The 18,802-nt window shown below is 36.3% G+C and overlaps 1 long non-coding RNA gene across 2 annotated transcripts in view; it reads right to left on the bottom strand.

Moving 5' to 3' along the window:
- Window positions 1–18,802, bottom strand: part of LOC309860850 — a 56,498-nt gene that overhangs the window by 11,611 nt on the left and 26,085 nt on the right. Inside the window, exon 6 of one of the 2 annotated variants that reach the window (XR_014309668.1) lies at window positions 4,009–4,255. The exons of the other annotated variant lie outside the window; for it this stretch is intronic. This is a non-coding gene — a long non-coding RNA (uncharacterized lncRNA). Of the gene's footprint in view, window positions 1–4,008; window positions 4,256–18,802 lie in introns of those variants that run through there. 2 annotated transcript variants of the gene reach the window in all.

Raw genomic sequence — 18,802 nt, 5'->3', positions numbered from 1 at the left:
CCCTTCAGCTACTCTGGTTGCTTGATTCTCTTAATTAAAATTTATACAATCGATAATTTAATGGGTGGGTTTTGTAAATTATTGGGTAATGAATTTGTACAGTCATTCTTACATTATGATCCTTATCATATTTAGGCTGCCAGCCAATATCAGCAAAGATTCTATAGGCTTAGGTAGTATATATTTTTATTACATTTTAAGTTCAAAACTTGTTTGCAATTTTCTAAGGACCGCCAACCCAGTAGCATTCTGATCTCAGTGATAAGGAGAGCAAAAATTATTTGTAATTAAAATTTTATTTTAGAGTTTAATTATTTTGGAGGGAATTAAAACATTTTCAGCTTTCTGCCATGTGATTTATGGAGGACATATATGATATACAGAGAATCTACCTGGGATGAGTACTTAAAATAGAAAGATCTTTAAGAAGAAATTTTAATAAGGGAGCCCCTTTTAGGATTACCATTGTTCTCTTCATTTGTTAGCATGGTTACATGTATAAATTTCTTATGGTGACTTGAAAAAAATCACAAATACTAGTTAGTATCATATGCAGTGTTCTTCCACTTCTAATTTTAAGTGAAAGCAGTTAAAAAATTGGGTGTTACATTTTTTGTCAAGTTTTAGCATGAAAATTATGTTAGCCTTATAAAATGTGTTGAGCAGATTTCCTCTTTTCTCTGACACAGGTTCTATATGAATTATCTATTTCTTTGAGTTTTGTATAAATTGCCTATAAATCTATCTGGGCCACGCATCTTTTGAGGGGAATTTTTTTTTTCTGATTCAGTTTCTGAAGTGGTAGTGATCAATTGGGTTATTTCTTATTGCATATATTTTAATCATTTATATTTTTTCTAGGAAAAGGTTCTTCTCATCTAAGTTTCAATTTCATTTTTTTCATTGTATTTTCTTATGATTTATAAAATGTCTACTCTATGTATAATATGTCCCTTTTTTTATTTTGTGTTTTATCTATTTGTGATATTCTATTTTTTCCCTTGGTAATTCTTGCAAGAGGTTGTTCTATTATCAATACTTTCAAGAACCAGTTTTGGGTCATCTATATTGTTTCCTTGTTCTTTATTTTTATTCATTTCTGGTTTTTTTTTTTTAAAGCTTTGTGGTCTCAAATTCCTTAGAAATGATCTCAGAGCTTTGTCCTAGCTCTAAAACTCTGTCATTCTATAAAAAGTTATCCTGTTTTCAGAAGCCAAATGGAATACTCCCATAAGCACGAAATGAAGTAGGATGTTAGTTATTAATTTGGTGAACTTATTTTTTATGCAGAAACCTTTTGTTCTGAGTAATCACAACCAGACCATTTCATAAGGTTATGAGTAGACTTTAGCCTTAGAGGAAATCTAGTTGGAAAGATTCCTATTCTGCTATCCTGAGGATAACATGATTTTTTTAGTGACTTTTTAAAAAGTGTCTCATTTTGACAGAGCTCAAATAGTCTATGGAGTAGTACTTGAAATACATTGTGCTCATGATTAAATACAATTGCATTAATTGCTTAGAATATGTTTGTGAAAAGTTCAGAACACAACACATGATTGCTTTAGACTCATTAGAAGGTTGCTAATCTACTTGGGATTTTTTTTTTTTTTTTTACTTTCTCCATTTTGCAAGTGGACCATTAATATAAAATTATCTCAAAATCAGGCAAAATTAATGAAAAAGTGCATCAGTATTCTAGTCTGTCTGTTTGGATAGGATTTTCTTAGGAAAATCCGATTCATGCCTTTGGTATTTCAACATTAAGTCAAGTTAAATTCTCAAGTTAATAGATAGACACACACAAAAATCACAGACTGAATTCTTATCTGTATGAAGAGTTGGTTCTTGTGTGCTTGTGTGATTGTTTAGTTGTCTGTTTGTAAATTCTCCTAGAATGACCTGAATATGCCTATCAGCTGTCATTCTTCCCTCTGAGCATGGTAACACAATGAATCATTTGGCCTAAACAAACACCAATTGAAGCTGCCCATTGGAAGTGTTTGAAATTCTATACAAATACAAAATCCAAAAAGAAAACAAGAACTTTTTGGAGAAAATATTTTAGCAAAATGATCAACTGTCTTGTGGAATATAGTAATCTTGATTGAGAGCTGTAACATTAGAATTTTGTCATCAGTTAGAGGCCCCTTGTACTTTTTTCATTCATAGCATATGGATTTGACCTACTTTAGTTAATAAAGCCTCTGATTAATTTATCTGCTTTAAAAATATAGGTAAATTTGGGAAGAAAACAGTTATTTAAATGTTAGTGCTATATATAAGTGATCAAACATGTAGAAAATAATTTTCCTTTAAATACAAATCATACATTACCTAGTTACATTTTAGTCATGATTATTTTTATTCCAATGTGGTCAATTTTACATTTGCTTCTTAACATGATTTCAAGAGCAATATTCTACTTATTTCAAGGTCTGTAAATTGTTTAGTTCAATATCTAGTTCCCAGATACTTGTATCAAAATATGTCTGAGCTTGCACCTATATTTTCACATTAAATTAGACCATTAAACCTAACTTCAAATACCCGACTCAGTGATTCTTTTTCTCTAATACTATCCAAATTCCTTTGCCACCAATTTTGAAGTCTTCTGGTCACAGTGAGAAGAATTTTGCCTACCAACAGACTATTTTAATAAGTCATATAAAGTACCCTGGAGAGAATTTGATTTCACATAGAACAGAGAATAAAGTCTCAATAGTGGTTGTTTCTTGATATCTCTGAGACAATAAATGATGTTTTAAAAGTAGTAATATCAAGATTTTGAGGGGTTTTAATTCTAATTAACTTACAATACCTTTGTGCAACCTGATAGGATTTTTACCTGATGGTAAATTTGTATGACATAACAGAACAAGCTGGGAATAGATTCAAATCCCCTAACAGATCTTGCAATTATATTAGGACTCTCTTGCAAAAGAGTTATCATTCTCTCACATGTACAATGGAGTATTATATTACCAGTATTTATAATTTATAAATCAAACATTTAACATCTTCTCTTCTTCTGCTCCTTCTTTGAGAAATAAATGATAACTTTCTCTAAGTGCTGAGCCTCACATGATGCAATCTGTTAAAAGGCAGTGCAATAAAAACAACAACATTGCTCGGGAACACTTTCCTCTTTATGTCGAAATTGTAGCCTTTTCTCTTTATATCATCAGAAATAGAGAAGAATCTCCTTCTTCTGTTATTGTCCATCCACTATGCTAGTCTTTGATTACTTTGATTACATGATTACAATAAAGTTCATTGAAGCTGATGGTAATATGTCAAGCAATAGATGCAAGTATGAGAAATATGAAGTCATAGCAGGCGATGATTTTTTTAAAAATCAAAATATCCTTTTCATGTAAATGCCTGGGGACGGAGAGGTAGAGAGAAAAAGAAAATTGCAGTAACTACATGCAAAGAATGAAGTGGACCCCTATCTTACAAAATGTAACTCAAACAGATTAAAAGCCTACATTTAAGACCAAAACCATAAAACTCCTAGAAGAAAACAAGGGAATAAAGTTTCAGGAGGTTGGATTTAGCAAAGATTTCATGGCTGTGACACCAAAAGCACAGGTAACAAAGAAAAAATAAACAACACTACATCAAACTTAAAAACTCCTGCACATCAAAGGACACAATCAGCCAAATTGAAAAAGCAACCTATGGAATGTGAGATAATATTTGCAATCATATACCTTATAAGGATATACAACTCAACAAATATGAAAGCTGTAGTTTGCAATATACTACATCTAGAACCCAGAGGAGGTGAATTAGACAGAAGAAATAGTCATTCTAATTAATCAATTAGGTAATATGACACGTTGATTTGAATCGTCAAGACTATCCACTTAAGTTTCCTTTTTTCCCTTAATGATTAGAGGTCCCAAGTTGTCTCCAGTCTCTTTATTGTGTTTTGTGTGAAACCCATCACAGAACGGGAAATTTTGGGACCTCCAACAACGGCAGTACACACCTTTCCAAGTCCTCCATGTCAAAAGCAGGTACTCTCTTGGGGCTGTCTTTCTGGATGTGAAGGTTTTTACCTTAGATTTGTCCTGATGATCTTTAACATAAAATCTTTTGTAGGCTACATAATGAATCGTAGTTATCTCAACAGCAATGGTAGCTGCCACAGTGTATTCAACTCGTACCTTGAAGTCAGACTCACGGCGCCATTGCTTGCAAGGCATGTGCACAGGACACTAGGCACAAACAGGCTTTCAAGGAGGGCCTGAGTAAAGATGAGAGAAACATCATACGTGCCCGAACTCCAGACCACTAAGGTGCAGGGACTGAGGTGGATACTAAGCATGTGTGTGTGCTTCTGATATTTTTAATATCTAGTTATCAATCTGTCTTTACCCACACACCCATCCATCCAACTCTCCATTCATTCATCTACATATATATACTTTACCTCCTTCCTTTCCTTCCTTCTACCCCACAGATCTGTGGGTGATTACCTTAGCCATATGTTCCCAAATATTTTAATTCTCTAAGAACTTAAAGAATACAGAAAGAAGAGTTTTTTTTTTTTTAAGATTTTATTTATTTATTTGACAGCGATCACAGAGAAAGGAGAGGCAGAGAAATAAATGATAACTTTCTCTAAGTGCTGAGCCTCACATGATGCAATCTGTTAAAAGGCAGTGCAATAAAAACAACAACATTGTTCGGGAACACTTTCCTCTTTATGTCAAAAATTGTAGCCTTTTCTCTTTATATCATCAGAAATAGAGAAGAATCTCCTTCTTCTGTTATTGTCCATCCACTATGCTAGTCTTTGATTACTTTGATTACATGATTACAATAAAGTTCATTGAAGCTGATGGCAGAGAGAGGAGGAAGCAGGCTTCCTGTTGAGCAGAGAGCCCGATGTAGGGCTCGATTCCAGGACCCTGGGATCATGACCTGAGCTGACCTGAGCCAAAGGCAGAGGCTTTAACCACTGAGCCACCCAGGCACCCCTGAAAGAAGAGTTATTAAGAATTTTTAGGAATTCCCATAATATCGACAAGACTATGGATATACCTTGTGCTTTTATTACCTACCTATAAAATCCCCCAAATAAAAAAGCAACAGGAAATGTGACTCAACTTTTCTTAAACTAAGTGACAAAAGGAAGCTGCACTGTGATTCACTTACTCCCTTACTATTAACAACTATTGTGTTTGCTGTTCTTCACACTAGTTGCTGTGTCAGGACAACTGCATACTTTGCACAGTGTTCTCTAGCAAATGTTTTGAAATTTACCCTCCAGAGACCATCTGCTATAAATGGGCTTCAGTGGAGTTAATGAATATTTTATTACTCTCTCGCCTTTTTTTTGGTTTAAAATGGGAAACATGGGTTAAGTGTGAAGTGTCAAATTAACAATAATGTTTCATTGAACCACTCATTTTCTGAGAAAGTTTTGTTCAGTATATGTGTATATTTCATGTAACCAGTTTATCCATGTGAATATATACCAGGGAAAACATAAGTGACTCAGTATGAAGTGTCGAATACTTTCTAGGCATAATTTCTGGCACTATAAACACATCACTTTTGATTGACTTGAAATAAGGCAGTCATTGACTGGTTCAATGAATCTGATAGGTCATATGTTCTCTTGAAAATATGGCTTGAGAAAATTTTCTGCAGTAAGATTATTCACCTCACACCATTTTTTCTATTGTCACTATTTGATCATCTTTTGCTTTGTAGCCATGTAAAACAGTGCTGAACTTCTCAAGTCATTCATTATTTGCCTATCAGAGAATTACTATGAGTTCTGGGTCAAATTTGGGGCATTAGCTTTCAAAATTCCTTCTTTCTAAAACAAAGAACCATTAATTAAATAATGTTACATGACATCACATTTTTGTATTCCAGCAACTGCACATATGCTTTCTGTGGTTTTAAAAACAGATGAGCTGAAATATTATGTGAGATTTAATGACTTCATGTCACAAGATACAATTAAAAATATCTACTGAAGATCTACTGTGTGCCTGATATAATGTAGTGATTTTCAGATGTATCGTCTCATTTTATCCCCACATTGATTTATGAGAATGGATATCATCTACACTTTATAGCTGAGGAAGTTCAAATTCAGAAAGGGCAAGCAGTTTATCCAAGGTCACCCACTTTTAAGTTGAAGTTTCTTTTAGTCTAATGCAAAAACCTAGGTTTTCTGTTTTATCATGTGGACTCCAGGCTAATATTGATAGTTCTTCATAACATGAATAGAGTTATTTTTATAATAAAATTTTTAAAAACTCACTTTGCTTGGGGCACCTGGGTGGCTCAGTGGGTTTAAGCCTCTGCCTTCGGCTCAGGTCATGATCCCAGGGTCCTGGGATCAAGCCCCGCATCGGGCTCTCTGCTCAGCGAGGAGCCTGCTTCCTCCTCTCTCTCTCTCTGCCTGCTTGTGATCTCTGTCTGTCAGATAAATAAAATCTTTAAAAAAATAAATAAAAAATAAAAAATAAATAAAAACTCACTTTGCTTTTTCAAAAGAAAAGTAAAAAGGAAGAGAAACTTAAGTGCTCTTATTATGTGGTAAACATTATGCAAGATATTGTCAAATACTTTCAACTGAATCTTTAAAATAAAAATTAGATTATTTCTATAGTAAGTATGATAGGTATGGTTGGAATTCTTAATTCTAGACTTCATTTCTAGTTAACATAATCCATGCTTTTCTTAATTAGGTGGATAATTTATTTTTTAACCTTAGATAAACATTATAGATAATGCACGTTTTGCTTTTAGATATCAAGGATTGAGCCACTTTTTTGCTGATTTTATTTATTTGCTTGCCAAATATTCACCAAGTGTATATAATAGGCCAGGTAGCCTTCTAGGCATTCAAGTTGTAGATAAAAATATCTATTACTGTAGAACTTACATCCTACTGAATTTTATCTCTAGAACTCACTCATATACTACATGGAAAAATATTAGTTATAGACAATATGCCTTTTGATAATGTTTGTCTACCACTGGTTTAATTTAAGAGGTCAGAATCATCAAAACATCAAACCTAAGTTGTATCTTAATTTGCCAGTTGGTAAAACCATTTCTTCCTTTTTTTCTAACCTCAAGAGAATGAGTAGAAAAAGTGCTCACATGTTTACCTGAAACAAACTTTCTTTCCATCAACAAATAACATCAGTAGCACATTCTGAAATCAAGTAGGTAGCAATTTACTGAGCTTCTTTTATTTTTTTTTTCCCCCACAGTCATCTCTCTTGCAGTCCTTTGCTTTCTTATCCTGTGCCTAAGGCCTAAGACACCTACTTTATATCTCATCCCTTCTTACATTCATTCTTTTTTTTTTTTTAAAGATTTTATTTATTTATTTTACAGAGAGAGATTACAAGTAGGCAGAGAGGCAGGCAGAGAGAGAGAGGAGGAAGCAGGCTCCCTGCTGAGCAGAGAGCCCAATGCGGGTCTCGATCCCAGGACCCTGAGATCATGACCTGAGCCGAAGGCAGTGGCTTAACCCACTGAGCCACCCAGGTGCCCACATTCATTCTTTATTACCACTCCTAGTGACATTTCTGTTTCTCCACATTTTCTTCCATTTGAAATGCATAAAAAGTTTCAAAGTTGTTACGTGTGTGAAGAAACCTAGTTTCTGTGGTTACAACACTCTCATATAATAAGGTGATGTTGAGCATATATGTTGAGCCATTACAAATTTCATTCAGTCCTTAAAACTTATCATTATGTGTATATAACAGTTGTCTTCATTCTCTGACTACTTGAACAGTTTAAAAAGAGAGAAAGGGTGTTGAGTTTCAGAAGTTCTTTCTAGATCTTAGATATTAGCCCTTTGTCTGTAGTGTTATTTACAAATATCTTCTCCCATTCCGTGGGTTGCCTCTGTTTTGTTGACTGTTTCCTTTGCTGTACAGAAGCTTTTTATCTTGATAAAGTCCCAAAAGATCACTTTCTCTTTTGTTTCTCTTGCCTTTGGAGATGTGTCTTGAAAGAAGTTGCTGTGGTCGATGTCGAAGAGGTTACCGCCATGTTCTCCTCTAGGATTTTGGTGGATTCCTATCTCACATTGAGGTCTTTCACCCATTTTGAGTTTATCTTTGTGTATGGTGTAAGAGAGTGGTCGAGTTTCATTCTTCTGTACATAGCTGTCCAATTTTTCCAGCACCATTTATTGAAGTGACTGTCTTTTTTCCACTAGATATTTTTTCCTGCTTTGTCAAAGATTATTTGACCATAGAGTTAAGGGCTCATTAATTGATTAATGGGCTTTCTATTCTGTTCCATCCGTCTATGTGTCTGTTTTTGTGCCAGTACCATGCTGTTTTGGTGATCACGGCTTTGTAATATGGCTTGAAATCAGGCAACGTGATGCCCCCAGCTTTGTTTTCCTTTTTCAACATTTCCTTCCTTGGTGATTCCGGGTCTTTTCTGTTTCCATGCAAATTTTAGGATTGTTTGTTCCAGCACTTTGAAAAATGCTGATGGTATTTTGATTGGGAGGGTGTTGAAAATATAGATTGCTCTGGGCAACATAGACATTTTAACAATGTTTATTCTTCCCATCCATGAGCATGGGAAGTTTTTCCATCTTCTTTGTGTCTTCTTCAATTTTTTTCATGAGTGTTCTGTAGTTCCTTGCATACAGATCCTTTACCTCTTTGGTTAGATTTATTCCAAGGTATCTTATGGTTGTTGGTGCTATTGTAAATGGAACTGATTCTCAAATTTCCCTTCCTACAGTTTCTTTGTTAGTGTATAAGAAAGCAACTGACTTCCGTACATTGACTTTGTATCCTGCCACATTACTGAATTGCTATATGAGTTCTAGTAATTTTCAGGTGGAGACTTTAGAGTTTTTCACATAAAGTATCATGTCATCTGCAAATAGAGAGAGCTTGACTTCTTCTCTGCCATTCTGAATACTTTTTATTTCTTTTTGTTGATAATATGGGCAGAGGACAAGAATAGATACTTATCCAGTGAAGACACACAAATGGCTAGCAGACACATGAAAAAATATTCATCATTAGACATCAGGGAAATTTAAATCAAAACCACATTGAGATACCATCTTACACCTGTTAGAATGTCAAAAATTAACAAGGCAAGAAACAGTAAATGTTGGAGAGGATGTGGGGAAAGGGGAACCCTCTTATACTGTTGGTGGGAATGCAAGTTGATATAGCCATTTTGGAGAACAGTGTAGAGGTTCCTCAAAAAATTAAAAATACAGCTACCCTATGACATGGCGATTATATTACTGGGTATTTACCCCAAAGATACAGAGGTAGTGAATAGAAGGGCCATATGTACCCCAATGTTCATACCAGCTAACATCCACAATAGCCAAACTGTGGAAAGAGCTGAGATGCCCTTCAACAAATGAATGGATATAGAAGATGTGGTCCATATATACAATGGAATATTACTTAGCCATCAGAAAGGATGAATACCCAATTTTTGCATCAACATGGATGGGACTGCAGGAGATTATGCTGAATGAAATAAGTCAAGCAGAAATAGTCAATTATCATATATTTTCACTGTGGAACATAAGAAATAACATGGAGGACGTCAGGAGAAGGAAAGGAAAAGTGAAGGTGGGGGGAATCAGAGCAGGAGATGAACCACGAGAAACTGTGGACTCTGAGAAACAAACTGAGGGTTTTAGAGGAGAGGGGCTTGGGGGCATGGATGAGCCTGGTGGTAGGTATTAAGGAGGACATGTATTGCATGGAGCACTGGGTGTTACATGTAAACAATGAATCTTGGAACACATCAAAAACTAATGATGTATTGTATGGTGACTAACATAACACACACACACACACACACACTCACAAAGATAGAAAGACACAGAAAATTAGGGGTGATTTCTCCACAAAGTACAAATACTATACCCATCCTAGTCAAAAGCAGACAGTTCAAAAACAACAACAAAAAAATGATAATTTCCAAGAAAGCTATTTACATGCTCTTTCCTTAACCTAAACACAGATGAACATGAAAATAGGAAAACCACTGTTAGGTAAAAACCCAACTACATTTAACCTTTGCTGCTAATAAGTAATTGACATGGAAAGGAAACTTTGATCCCGAGACTTCTGGGCATAAAAGGTAGAGTTGTCCTCTTTTTGCCAAAGACACTGCAGCAAATAAAGACCTTTAAAAAACATCCTTAGTAGTAGACTTACTTACAGAATTGGAAAGCTAAGTCTGAAATTGCAGCATTTGTATATCCCTTTGCATTAGAAAATAGAAATAGAGGGACGCCTGGGTGGCTCAGTTGGTTAAGCAGCTGCCTTCGGCTCAGGCCATGATCCCAGTGTCCTGGGATCAAGTCCCACATCGGGCTCCTTGCTCGGCAGGGAGCCTGCTTCTCCCTCTGTCTCTGCCTGCCATTCTATCTGCCTGTGCTCGCTCTCTCTCCCTCTCTCTCTCTGACAAATAAATAAAAATCTAAAAAAAAAAAAAAAAAGAAAATAGAAATAGAAACAGCTAATTATATAGAATTATAATTGGTGAGTACTCTAAACTTTTAAAATCAAAACTTGGAACAAAATGCTGTTAGCTTATAAAATTTCACATGGGTAAGGAGTTGACGTGAATTGGACTGGATCAGCCTGAAAAGGGATACGGATGATGCTCTTGGAAGGACATGGAGCCATACGACTCAAAGGAAATGGTTACACCAGAACAACTCCAGAGACATTCTACCCAGTTACAGCTTAACTAAAGACGATTATTACACCAGAAATTCCCTCTTTCCTTCATTCGTTTATTCATTGGGATTGAATAACTCATTAAGATCTAGTCGGTAACAACCAGAGAAAGACAATTATTGATCTCTCTGATACGAGGAGTTTGAGAGGCAGGGTGGGGGGCTGTGAGGGGTAGTGAAGAAAAAAATGAAACAAGATGGGATTGGGAGGGAGACAAACCATAAGAGACTCTGAGTCTCACAAAACAAACTGAGGGTTGCTGGGGTATGGGGGCTAGGGAGAGGGTGGCTGGGTTATGGACATTGGGGAGGATATGTGCTGTGGTGAGTGCTGTGGAGTGTGTAAACCTGGTGATTCACAGACCCGTACCCCTGGGGCTAATAATACGGTATATGTTAATAAAAAAAAATGATACCACCTAAAACACAAAAACAAACAAACAAAAGACCTAGACACTAAGATAGGTGTTAGAGATACATCAGTGAACGAAAAACATAGAACCTCCTCCTCAGAATTCACACTTCAGCTATTTATGTATAGTTTTGGTAGTTTGGTATTATTTGTATAGTAGTAGATACTCTTTGCTACCAATCCCATATCCATTCACCTCTTTTCCTTTTAAAGAAATCTCTGTATTATCGAAGGTGCCACTGTACTCAGAAAAAGCAGCATTTCCCACCTTCCCTTTAAAAGAGAGATGTTGGGGGGCACCTGGTTGGCTCAGTGGGTTAATGCCTCTGCCTTCAGCTCAGGTCATGATCTCAGGGTCCTGGGATAGAGCCCCGCATCAGGCTCTCTGCTGGGCGGGGAGCCTGCTTCCCTCACTCTCTCTGCCTGCTTTTCTGACTCCTTGTGATCTCTGTCAAATAAATAAATAAAAATCTTAAAAAAAAAAAAAGAGAGAGAGAGAGAGAGAGAGATGTGGGGCGTCTGGGTGGCTTAGTGGGTTAAGCCTCTGCCTTCAGCTCAGGTCATGATCTCAGGATCCTGGGATCAAGCCCCGCATCGGGCTCTCTGCTCAGCAGAGAGCTTGCTTCCCCCCTCTCTGCCTGCCTCTCTGCCTACTTGTGATCTCTGTCTGTCAAATAAATAAATAAAATCTTAGAAAAAATAAATAAATAGAAAAGAGATGTCTAATCAAATGTCAGCAAAGCCAATGGATGAGGCTTCCAGCAAAGCTCTTTAACTCTGAGAGCTCTTTAACTGAGCTCTTTATCCCTGCGCACTTCTTCCTTCTTTTCTCCTGTATGGAACATGAATATCATGGCCAGAGCTGGACAGTTATTTTGAAACTATGAGACAATTTGAACATGGAAACAATATTCTAAAAATGTAGAGGAGAAGAATCAAAGGAGTCTAATTTTTAGTGAAATCTCAGAATGACCACAGAATTTCCAGAAAGCCTGCCTCTGAATTTCTTCCACATGAAAAATAAAGTCATGTATTCATTTCAAATTATTATTTGAGTTTTTTAAAATATGCCTTTCTTTTTAATCTTGATATATACCATATATATATATATATATATATATATATATATATATATAATGTGTTTTATCTATAGAATAAATGCTAACAAAAACGTGAATTTATACGCATACCAAAATGTTATTCCAAATGTGGACCTTGTTATTTTCAATTAAAACTTCCACACACCCCTACCATTCCAGCTTTATAAAGCTTTCTATTGAAAGACAGCTTTGAGATTTTTTTAAGGAAAGAGACCTAACTCGAGAAACTGGATGGCTATTTTAAACAGTTTTTCAGTATTCAGGAGGGAGAAACTAGCCAAGAAGAGCCCCTCCTCCAGTGAAGTTCAAGATAAGCTGCTCCTATTTGATATCTTTTACATGTGCATTGATTTCAGTTTTGTCATTTTGTAAATTCTTATAACATATCTTCTAGGTCACAGAATTCATTGTTTAATTAACCACCTTTAGTTTAGTAACCACCTTTAGTACCTTTATGAGTATCTTCTGCTCTTCTGTACAATGACCCCTGCATATAAGAACACTACCTCTTCATGTTACTTCAGTTACCTGACTCAGATTAGGATAGGATATTCAATTATTAATGAGGTGACAGTATCACCCAGGGGTCCATATTTAGGGAATGAAACATGCTATTTTGATTTTTTTAGAACAGTTAAAATTTGCTTTTTAAAAAGATGTTTACATGAGCACTTCTTATAAGGTACATGTTTTCTAATACATAAAATGTCATCTTTTTTGCAATCTACAACAGCACTTTTAGAAGAATGTCTTTAGAGGAGATCTCAATGACAAATTCTGTGATACTAGTCAACATGGGTTTCCATTGTTCTTTAATTCAGCAGATCTTTCCTGAGGACCCTCTACCTAGCAAGCGTTAATTTAAGCTGGAGGGGAAGGGCAAGATGGGTGGGATGCAGTTAATACAAAAACTGCACCACAAAGAACTATCCTAACTGGGAAAGTAGACTATAGACAAGCATGCAAATGTATAATATAATTATAATATAATACAATATAATATAATATATCTATAATTCTAGATAATGAGAGTAAAAAGTTCTAGAACAAAATTAAAGCATAATGGAAGGAGAGAGAATGATGGGGATGAAGACTTCTTTTCCACATGGAGGTAGCAAAGCCTGCAAAACCAAGCTCTAGAAAACCAGATTCCACAGCCTGAGGTAGATAAGCACTGGGTTTACTCCAGAAAGGCTAATGTGTCTGGATGGCTTTAAGTGAGGCATAGTGCTAGGAGCAGAGCTCCCAAAGGGAGGCAGAGATTGTTCAGGATTTAGGAAGCAAAAGTAAGAGTTTGCATTGTACTCAAAAGGTAATGGGAAGTAACTAGAAAGTTTTAATTAGGGCAATGCGTCATGAGATTTACATAGTAAATTGTTCCTCTGGGTACAAGGTAAAGGATAGAGTGTTTGGAGAGCCTGAGAGGAAACTGAGAGACCAGGTAAGAGATCACAAAAGTAGTTTAGGTGAGAAAGAAAGTGGAGTAGACTACGAGAGTAGTGTTGAGAAGTCAAAAGGGGCCACATTTAGAAAATATTCAGCAGGTAGAATGGAGAGGACTTTCTGATACGGGTGATGTGGTGGCAATCTTTCGTTTAGAGTCAACATGTAGAGCAGATGAAATCCAGAGTGACCCCATTAACACATTGAGGTATTGAAAAAAATGTTCTCACTACATCCAGAGAAAAACACAGCTTCGCTTATAAGAGTTTGCCTTTCAAATGAATGACCTGTAGTGGATAAAGGGAGTCACGAATACTTTATAAAGAATTCTTATTGGTGGTTAATAATTCTTAAAGTGGCTAATCAAGAGTAAAAGGGAGAAAAATAAAGAATGTTAATTTTTATGATGATCATTATTTTGTGAACAATTTAAATCATCTGGCTTTTAAATTACACATGTTGTAAGTTTCTGCTTTTATTTTGCCCAAAACGTTCACCCTGTCCTCTGGCAACTGGGCAATTTTAATTATAGTAAGAAAAATTTTTAAAAATGACAACTTAAAAATTTATAAAACCAGATCAGTTAAGTTGCAAGCACTCAGTAGGAAGCTCTACTTCATTTCTGAGTTATTGGGTACCATCAGAAATGTAGACATTCAGAGGAAGTAGCACATATCAGAAAATTGACAGCTTTGTAGATGGCTTAAAAGGTAGGAGTAAGATTTTTTTTAAAAAAATACCAGAGAAAAGGAGTGAAGCTTCCCAAATGTAGAGAACTCAGTGATTAAGTGTGTTTTCAATAGATTCTGACAGTAGGTATGCGGCGAGACTTCGGGCATTTCTCACACTGGCACTATTGCACCAGACAGGTAAACAAATATCCACTCATTTGCTCCCTGAATTTGATGACTTTACCCCAGTTCCCATATAGTCAACACTACTAGGATTTAGTGCTATTTATTGTCGATCCTGCAGGGAATATCTGTCTGGAATATGGCTCATTTGTGACCACGGACGATGAGAAGTGAATCTACTGGTGATCAGTAGGTAGGCAGGTAGGTAAGTTGACAAGCGTTGAAGCAATTGTGGCTGGACTGTTGTACCCACAAGAGGGTAGAGACATTTAATATGCCCTCATGTAACACTCCTGGGTGGGTTGGTTTGTTATTTCACACGATAGCTCTTACTTAGATATTCTTTGCAATTTTAGAAATTAAAAGCTAAAAAGAAAGCGATGGACAGAATAACTTCCCGGAGATCATTTTGGAAGCACTGAAATTTTAACATTCAGTTCTCATTAAAAGTCTCAATGTGGGAAACTTCTAAAAATGATTGATGATCCAATGATATCAGCACGAACAGTTTTTGCCACGATAGAGCCTGACCTTTCTGACTTAAGCTAGGTTATCAGGTCCGCTAGGGAGAAAAATAGCACTTAGGGTTGGAACCAATAGTTAGCAATTAGGGACTGGGCATTATAGTAATTTCATTTAGCATTCAAACAACTTTAAGATGTGATTTTTATCTCCATTTCCTAAGATAAGGAAACAGGTTCAAAAAGATAAGTAGTATCTAGGATTTGCAAAGAAAAGTGAAGTAACCAGTGAAACTCTGATTCAAACTCACTCTTTTCATGGTATTCCCACACCCTTCTTTCAGTAAGTCTCCTCTTCAGGAGATTGAAAGGGAATCTTCATTAGATTGAAACAAATGGTTAGAAGGTACATTTCCGCTCATAAAAAGGAAGCACCCTCTATCTACTAACTACTCTTCGAGCGAAACAGACTTTCTCAGGAGGTATTGAGATCTCTGCCAACTATCACATCACGGGAGTCTATTACTATATTCTATAATCGGGATGAAGGATGAAATAAAATCAGGAATGGGATTTTATCATGCAATTCAATTTATTACAAAAAGGCAGTCAGGGGGTATGGATCACCTAGGAACTGCTAACAGCACCCAGGGAAGCTAAAGAAAGATGGTTTATACCCCCTTCACCACTGTGCCAACACCAGACTGACACTGCTCCGCTTTCGTTGCCTTGCAGACTAGCAGTAAGGGATGAGACCAGAGTTAGATTGTGAATATCACCCACACAGAGCTACACATGAGTTCAGAACAACTAGCAAAGAAAATGCACCAGACAGTTTCTGATTCCACCAGGGCTACTCTTACCTTTTGCAAGTCTTGAAATGAGATATTTACTTTATATCTTCACCAAAGCACACTCTATCTTCTGATAGAAACTGAACCAAAATTATTGGTCTGCCTAGTGACACAAACTACTCTCAATTGTTTTGAGTCCAATACAAATATATTTAAGAGAAAAAAAAATGCTACCCTAATCTAAAGACAAATGTCCTTAACAAATAGATACTTCTCATTCAGCTGATGCACTAGAACCACCCCAGTTATTTCCTCTTTTGTGAGAAAAGAAAATTTTGAGGAGCAAGGGATTTGTTCACGACCTTGGCTTTGTTGGTATTTGAATGGATGAACACTTATTTCAAAACGTATATTCTACACTTCTGATATGGGCAGTTTATTGCGTGTCAATTATATCTTCATAAAGTCACACAAAAAGACTACATATATAATAGAGTTGCTTGTTCTGGTAGAAAAATATTTATAGTTAAGCCAAGGCTCATCGTGCTACTCAAGAAGTCTTCTGAGTATTTAGTTAATACATTCAGAAGACCACTTTTTTTAAATGATGCAAAATGCTAAACAACAGTGAACATGTGCTACTCTGAAAATATCCTCTTGTCTATCCCCAGTGCCTTTTTTTAAATTATAGAATTCACCTAATTGTTTCAAGGAGCTGATGTTAGAAACCTACAACTGGAAAAAACTCATATGCAAAATTTTTACCTCTGTTCACATTGGATATTATATTTGATCCACGGTCAGCTTCATTTTAGCTCCATCTCTATTAAAAAGCAAAGTGGACTTTTACAATGAAAACTAACCTCCTTTCTAATGCAACTGGAATCTGTTACTCTCTGTCATTGCTGTTTACACCGAAATGTTACCTAAGCCCCAGTCGTGTATCAGGTACTGATAATAATAGTCACTTGGGACAGTATTCACCTCCAGGAATAATGTAATTATAGTCTAGAAAACCTCTTCATTTAATGCTCCTCAGCCATGCTGTGCGTCGGAGTAAAGACACTTTTTAATTCAGTATTAATATACCCGTTTCCTGATAGGAGCCTCAGTTCTCTCCTATATCTTTCATAATGATGAAAAAAAAAAAAACCTCTTTTATTAGTATTGCTAATGTTTTTAGCCATCTGAGTATTGCACTCTGTCATCCAAGTTCATTCTCATCTGATACAGTAAGACTTGCTGTTAGAATATGTTGTGAAGGAAGCCACAGTACATAGGCCAGTATTTAGCTGCAGTTCCCCTTTGTGTGTAAGAACCTCCTTTGTTCCCAGCGTTTACTATTCTCAGACGGAAACTCAGGAGGGAGTTTCAAGTCTTCTAATACTTTGACATCCCACTGAGAAGCTGTGTGATACAGGAAGGATTAAATATCCAAAGCCTGTCTGTGAGAAAGTTTCTTTTTTCCAGGCATTAAAAAAAGGTCAACTGATAACCAGCTAAGAACTCTGGCTACCCCCAGGGACCTCCCCCATTTACTAACTTATTCAGGAGAGGTGGAACGTAGCCTACCTAAAGGTACACTGAAAGCATGAACTTAAGGGCAAGGACAGCTTCATAGGCACTGATGACCTGCACAGTCATACTGTGCTTAGAGAGGCCTATGTTTGGTTTAATGTTCTTCTTTTGCCTCTTGAAGGGCAATAATTTTTGAATAAGGGGCCCCACATTTTCATCTTACATTGGGTTCTCACAGACTGGGTAGCCATTCCTACTAAGAGCTCAGACGGACCATTTATAAGTTGTATAACCTTCTAAGAACCTGTTTCCTCATCCATAAAATGAAGGTAATTATCGCACCTACCTCCCAGGATTGTTCTTAGGAGGATATAAGAAATACTTAAGCTTCATGTCTGGCACATAATAAATACTGAATATATGTTGACTATTCTCTTTGTGGTTCAAAGTCATTTGGTTCACTATGGTCTTCTGTTTGAAATTGTGTATTATGTTGTTCAGTAGGGATAGATTGGTGTGTTAACTTTTAAAACATACACATATATACAATTTAAAATGGATTATGTGTCTGAATGCCTTACATGACGTTCTCTTGGATTTCCTCAGGAGAATGAGGACTAACACCCTGAATTTTACTGCATCCCATGCTTCCGAACAACTGATGATAAAGAAGAGGTTAATGTTCCCCTCAGCTTGGCTCAACTTGAGATAGCCTTCTTCTTGACTCTATGCTCTTGACCTCCCTTCTCTTAGAGCATTTAGTTTAGCAAACTTGAACTTCTAAGTTCTTTCTTTGCCCCTTTGAGATGTAATTCTCCCAGACTTTGGCCAGTTTTCCAACCCAGTAACTGTCTTTTCAGCACCTCTCTATCCCAGTCTTGGTGAGAACATGGGAGCCTAACTTTCATAAGCAGCAATCAACAAACACAGATTACCTAATCACTTTGACCAACATTCGCCCTAACATCCCTCAGCAATTTTTTTTCACTGGCTTCCCCAGCACTTAAAAATCCTCTTTTTTTCAGTGGAGATAAGGTCCGTATTTCTCTCGTACTGAGATAGTCTTAAAGGAATCGTCCATGCCTGTTTAAATCTATCTAGTGTAATTTTTCTGACACTGAGGACCCTTTTAAGGGTTTATGACTACCTCAAAGTGTGTCCCAGGAAGCAAGCTGTGTGGTTTCAGATCCTAGTCACACCATTTATTATCTACAGTATACTTGGGTATGTATCTTAACCCCTCTGAATCCTGGTTTCCTCAATTACATATTCATAATATTAACATTGTCTTACAGAGATTTGGTGTGAAATAAATGAGATAGCCATTTATAACTCTTAGCCAATTTAAGGTTGGCTAATAAATACTATTTATAAACAAATATTTCAATAAATGCTAGCTATTAATATTAGTTATGGCATCAAAGTGACAGATATTATTTGGTCTAAGGGGATAAACCAAGCCTTTGCCATCTTTTGTTGTGA

The sequence above is a fragment of the Mustela nivalis genome (genome assembly GCF_964662115.1).
Source record: "Mustela nivalis genome assembly, chromosome: 3".
Classification (NCBI taxonomy): Eukaryota; Metazoa; Chordata; class Mammalia; order Carnivora; family Mustelidae; genus Mustela; species Mustela nivalis.
The sequence above is the reverse complement of the archived record's forward strand: the minus strand, read 5'-3'. Positions and strand labels throughout refer to the sequence as shown.